Source organism: Sturnira hondurensis, unplaced genomic scaffold (assembly GCF_014824575.4).
Source record: "Sturnira hondurensis isolate 20B ecotype Veracruz unplaced genomic scaffold, ASM1482457v3 Scaffold0021143, whole genome shotgun sequence".
NCBI classification, from domain to species: Eukaryota; Metazoa; Chordata; class Mammalia; order Chiroptera; family Phyllostomidae; genus Sturnira; species Sturnira hondurensis.
This window is the reverse complement of record NW_028093774.1, coordinates 28,952,867-28,959,806: the sequence shown is the minus strand read 5'-3', so window position 1 is coordinate 28,959,806 and position 6,940 is coordinate 28,952,867.

Here is a 6,940-nt window from a genome sequence, read left to right as displayed (position 1 = left end):
AATATTATTATTTGGGGTTAAAGAAATCTTTAATATCCAAAAAATACTCTGCAATTGAATTAACGTAGTTAGGTACAGTATATAGTACTCACAAAGAATAAAACACTGTCTCTTATTAGCAAAAAAGGCAGAGGAGGACTTGAACAGACACTTCTCCAAGGAGGACATACAGAGGGTCCAGAGACATGAAAAGATGCTCAGTATCGCTAGCTATCAGAGAGATGCAAATTAAAACCACAATGAGATACCACTTTACACTGGTGAGAATGGCTATCATAAACAAAGCAATAAACAACAAATGTTGGAGAGGTTGTAGGGAAAAGGGAACCCAGTGCATTATTGGTGGGATTGCAGGCTGGTACAACCATTACGGAAAACAGTATGGAATTTTCTCAGAAAACTAAAAATGGAACTGCCTTTTGACCTGGCAATTCCACTGCTAGGATTATATCCTAAGAACCCTGAAACACCAATCCAAAAGAACCTATGTACCCCAATGCTCATAGCAGCATAATTTATAATAACCAAGTGCTGGAAGCAACCCAAGTGCCTATCAGTAAATGAATGGATCAAAAAACTATGGTACATTTACACAATGGAATTCTATGCAGCAGAAAGAGAGAGGAGCTCATACCCTTTGTGACAGCATGGATGGAAATGAAGAGCATTATGCTAAGTGAAATAAGCCAGGCAGTGAAAGACAAATACCATATGATCTCCCCATTAACAGGAACCTTATCAACAAAATGAACAAGCAAGCAAAGTATAGCCAAAGGCACTGAAATGGAGAACAGGCTGACAGTGATCAGAGGGGAGAGGGGAGGGGATAATGGGGAAATAGGGTGAAAGATTTACAAGAACAATTATAAAGGACATATGAACAATAACAAAGGGGGGTGGAAACAGGGCGGGGGAAGGCGGGTGGTGGAGAGGGGTGGGGGGAAAAGGCCGAAAACTGTACTTGAACAATAAAAAAAAATGCAGAGGAACAGTAATAAAGAAAAAGAGAAAGGAATACAAGAAATTATTGGCCATGAAGAATATTAGCATATCTACTGTCTTTTAACTATTGCTACTAATTATCCGAAATTTTTGTCTTTGAACTATTGCTAGTTTTCCTAAAATAAATTATGTTTTATTTCAATATACCAAAAATTTTAAGTATAATAATTAACAGTAATAAACATAGTAATACCCATTTATTAAATAGTAATAAACACTCATTTAAAATGACAGTTAACAGTCCTGGCTGGTGTGGCTCAGTGGACTGAACACTGGCCTTCAAACCGAAGGGTAGTGGGTTCAGTTCCCAGTCAGGGCACATGCCTGTGTTATGGGCCAATGTTTCTCTCCCTCTTTCTTCCTCCCTTCCCTTCTCTCTAAAAATAAATAAACAAAATCTTTATAAAAAATGACAGTTACAGCCCTGGCTGGTGTAGCTCAGTGGATTGAGCACGGGCTTGTAAACCAAAAGATTGTGGTTCGATTCCCAGTCAGGGCACATGCCTGGGTTGCAGGCCAGTTCTTAGCAGGGGCCAGTTCCCAGCAGGGGACACGTTAGAAGCAACCATACATTGATATTTCTCTCCCTCTCTCCTTCCCTTTCCTTCTAAAAATAAATAAATAAAATTTAAAAATTATTTAAAAAAACGAGTTACATAATGTTCAGCATAGGACTATTTAACATTCTAGTGTAAGTTGCTGAAGATGTGTACAGGCAGGGAGCCAAGACAGATGAATAAGATGATGATGTGAAGAAGATGATGAGATGAAAGGCCGAATGTAAACTTATTTGCAGAGGTATTATGAAAAGTCTTACTCTAGTTTCTTATAATTCCATGGTGATTTCTGAGATAAAAGAGAATTTAAATCTAACTAGACTGGCACAGAGAATACATTCTGGATGATAAAGCAACAACATTCTTTTTCAATTTGAGCTATTAAAAATAATAAACTTGTTATATTTAAAAACAAGTTGGTATATGAGGGCTCTTGAAATCTCTGTGGACAAAGGAAATAATGTCAGGGGAAAGGACAGGATATGGTCTTATTTCTGGTTGGCTCCCTGACTACATGCAGTTACAGCAATTACAAAAGACACAAGAATCTTCAGAGTAGAATTGTTAAAAGCAAAAAATTAGCAGCAATCCCAAAGTTCACTAACAGATTTAAGTAATTGTAACAGGAAGCCATATAAAATAACAAGGTAGATCCATTATTCATCATGGAATAAATACTCATTGAGTCCCTACTAATTCTAGGTGCTGAGAGTAAGCAAAGAACATGATACATATGACTGGTGGTTTCGTGGAGCTTCTGCACTAGTGGGGAAAGAATATACAAGCAAACACATAAACAAAAAAATTTTGCCCTGGCTGGTGTAGCTCAGTGGATTGAACACAGGCCTGCGAACCAGCTGATCACGGATTGATTCCCAGTCAGGGCACATGCCTGGGTTGCGGGCCAGTTCCCAGCAGGAGGCACACAATATGCAACTATACATTGATATTTCTCTCCCTCTCTCCTTCCCTTCTCCTCTAAAGATAAATGAATAAAATCTTAAAAATTTTTCAATGTTATGAACAACATACAACAGGATAATTTGACAAAGAAAAACATATAGGAGATAGGGGTTCCATTAGATAAGATGAACAGGAAAACTTTCATTGAGAAGATGCTATTTAGGCTGAGATGAGGGTATAATGAATAACGAGGGTAAGCCATCCATATTAAGAACTTGGGAGAAGTATTCCAGGCAAGCAAGATGGCAAAGGCTCTGATTCTTCAGTTAGAGAAATAGGCCATTATGACTGGAATGCAGTTTAAGGCAAAGAAGGCTAGATCTAAAGGCTAGATTATGTAGACTCTTAATGATATTGTAAAGGTGTTTATATTTAATCTCAACTATGATGGGAGTACACTACAGGGTTTTTTGGTTTGCCTTTGTTTTAATTATATATTTATTTTGAGACGGGGGGGAAAGGGAATTTAAAAATGAGGGAGAAAAACATGGATCATTTGCCTCTCACATACCCCCAACCGGGGATCCAGCCCACCACCCTGAGACTGGGAATCGAACCAGCTACCTTTTGGTTTGTGGAACAACACTCAACCCATTGATCCACACCAGTCAGAGATCCACTAGAGGGCTTTTAAAAAGGGAGTGGCATAATCTGATATTCATATTTAAATGTTTCTATTTAGAGAATAAATTACCGGACAAATAATGAAGCCAGTATTGAAGCAGGAAGATGAGTAGGCTATTAGCGGGCTAGGCAACAGCTGCTGCTGATGCTTCAGGCCTGTTGAGAAGCAATGGCAATGAAGTGGAGATACCCAAATTATTCTTTGAAGGTAAATGGCTTACTTTGTGAAGGGTAAGAAAAGGGGGAGAATGAAAACATATGGTAATTTTTAGACTGAAAAATTGAGGGGTTGACAGTACCACTTACTGAGATACGCAGAACTAGTTTAGAAACAGGTTTGGTGGGGAAAATCAGGAGTTACATCCAAGATACCCACTAGAAATCTAAGGGGACAAGTGAACACTGGGACACAGGAATCTGAAGCTGGGTAGGGAGAAGACTGGAGTGGGATTACCAAGAAATTGGTTGAACAATCGTTTAGGGAAAGAATGGAGACACAGAGGAGAAACAGTTCAGGAACAAGCTGTGAGGCATTTCAACACTAAGGAATTGGCAGAGGAGTAAGCAGCCAGGAAAGGAGACTGGTAGGTCAGTGAAAAAGAGGAAAACGCGATATCTTAGAAGGTAGAAGAAATGTTTCGTGATGAAAGGGTACGGACTGTGAGGAATGCTTCTGAGAGTTCCAGAAGATGACACAGTGGATAACACTGGATTTCACAACTTGGAGGTTGTTGTTTGTGCGGGTAAGAGAAATTCAATGACTTGGTGAGGATGGAGGTCAGATTGGAATGAGTTAAAGGGATTAAAGAAGACAAAAGAATGACAAACAGAAAACAAGACGCCAAGGCCCAGATATATCAGTAATTTTAATTACTGTAAATAAAGCAGAATCACATATTGAGAGAGATACCAAGGCTCTCAGATCTGATTAAAAGAACTAAATCTGAGCATGTTTTTTAAGCAAAAGAATATCTTATTAACATTTGTTGTTGTTTTTCTAAATTTTTACTCATTGATTTCTTAGAGTGAGGGAGGGAGAAAAGAAGGGAGGAGGGAGGGAAGGAGAGAGAGAGAGAAAAACATCAGTTGGTTGCCTCCTAGGGATCGAGAATAAATAGAGCCACAAGCTATTTCTCCTTTTGGAGCTTACACCACAGAGATGAAGACAAAAAATTTAAAAATACATAAATAAGACAACTACAGGTTGTAATATGTGCTACAATGAAGTGCAGTGATGAGAACATTTAATTTATGATAAGGCATAAACCTCAAATCCAAATAGCTAATACTATTGTGGTAAATTTTTTTAAAAAGAGAAAGTATTTTTATTTCATAAGAAAATGTTGAGACTTCTGGTCAAGATGGTGGGGTAGGCAGAAATAGCTCACTTCTTCCATAACCACAACAAAATTACAACTAAAATACAGAACCACCACTCAGAACTGCCAGAAATTGAACTGAATGGAAGTCTGACAACAGAAACCATATCCATCCAAACTGAGCAGGAAGACTGGTGCCCTATCTAAGATTCTGTCAACCTGGCTTACACTGTTTGACCCACCTTGCAGATCCCCACAGACTCCAGTCCACCCAATTTACTGGCCCATCCAAGTTGCTTTTCCATATGAATAGCTGATCTTGGCTCAAGCTTCACAACTTCCTAAATCCTATCAAACAAGCTGCAGCTGGCCTCAGTGAGCCCCAGGCCTGGAAATAGCAACTTAGATTCACAGCTTGCCTTTGCCTGGGAATCTCCAAGCCCAGCACAAGTAGCAGCCATCTTAGATTGCTTTATAATTCAGGCAGGATGGCCCCATGCAAAATACAGGTGGGGGCTGGTCTTGGCCTGCACCACCCAAGAAACCCCAGGGCCAGTGCGCTCAGTGGACAGCTACAGACCATGTCAGAGTACCACCACCCTGCCTCTAAACAGCTGATCCTCCATGGAGGGTGAGGGTTGTGTCCAGTGGTCACAGCCAGTCCTTGCAGCTGACTGGCCTGGGTAAATCACTACCACTGGCCTGCCAACATTAACTAAAGCTCAAATATAAAAGGAGGGTGTACTTAGCCCACACAAAGGGCACAATTCAAGTATCCAGTTTAGGTGATAGGGGAGGTTGTGCCACTGGATCCTACAGGATACCTACATTAGACCACACTACCAAGACAGGGAGTCAAAGCAGCTCTACCTGATACATACAAAGAAACACAGGGAGGCTGCCAAAATGAGCAAAGAAACATGGCCCACATGAAAGAACAGATCAAAACTCCAGAAAAAGAGGTAAACGAAATGGAAATAAGCAATCTATCAGATGCAGAATTGAAAATGCTGGTTATAAGGATGCTTAAAGAACTTAATGAGGATCTCAACTACATAAAAAATATCTGGCCCTGGCTGGTGTGGCTCAGTGGATTGAGCGCGGGTGTGCGAACCACGCAATCTCGGTTCGATTCCCAGTCAGGGCACATGCCTGGGTTGCAGGCCAGTTCCCAGCGGGGGACTCACGAGAGGCAACCATATATTGATGTTTTTCTCCTTCTCTCCCTCCCTTTCTCTCTAAAGATAAATAAAATATTATTAAAAATATCTAATCAGAAATGAAGGATACACTGATTGAAATAAAGAAGAATTCATTCAGCAGAGTGGATGAAGTTGAGAATCAAACCCATAATTTGGATATAAGGAAGAAAAAAAACCAGCCAATCAGAACAAGAAAAAAGAATCCAAATAAATGAGAATGGTATAAGCAGCCTCTGGGACAACTTCAAGCATTCTAACATTCACATCATAGGGGTGCCAGAAGGAGAACCGAAAGAGCAAGAAATTGGTAATCTATTTGAAAAAATAATGAAAATAAACTTCCCTAGTTTGGTGAAGGAAATAAACATGAAAGTCCAGGAAGCACACAGTCCCAAACAAGATGGATACAAAGAGACCCCCACCAAGACACATTATAATTAAAATGCCAAAAGTTAAAGAGATGGGGGGGGGTGTCGGAGAATGGGTGTACTTAGGGGACTAAGTACAAATAGGTAATTACAGAATAGCCAAGGGGATGTAAAGTACAGTAGCCAAAGAACTTACACACAAGACCTGTGGACATCAACAAGGGTGATGTTCCTGAGGGAGTGGGGGGGGGGTGCTGGGTGGGGAAGGGCAAAGGGGGAAAAATCAGGGCAACTGTAATAGGATAATCAGTAAAATATAATTTAAAAAATGTCATATAACAAAAGAAAAATTTTTAATATGTATTAAATCAAATATTGTAAACTACATAGTAGGTAAGTTTAAGAACTTTTAAAAAATCATACAATATTATATTGGTCCCAGATGAACATTAGAGTAATTCGGCATTTACATACTTACAAAGTGCTCACCACACTAAGTCTAATAACTGTCTGTCAGTGTGCAAAGTTATCACAATATTACTGACTACATTCCCCTTCACCTTTTTTCCACCATCTCCCCTATCCTCTTCCCTCTAGTAAGCCAGTTTGACCTGTTTCCAATGACTCTGTTGGTAAGTGTATGAACTTTTAACACCTGAGATAATGGACTTTAATGACATTTAAGGTTAATGATATTGTAAACATTATAATTTCTTAGTACAGGTCATAAAGCAACCTTAAAACTCATGGGCATTTCAGGAAATTGGGGGGAACCACTTAAAACAGAAACAGATATTCTGTCATATCTTGTTTTCACACTACAGGCTGGTCTTTCTAGACATCCATGGAAAATGCAACAGGACTAAGGTGATAAAAGGAAAAAGGACAAATTTGGAAATACTGGA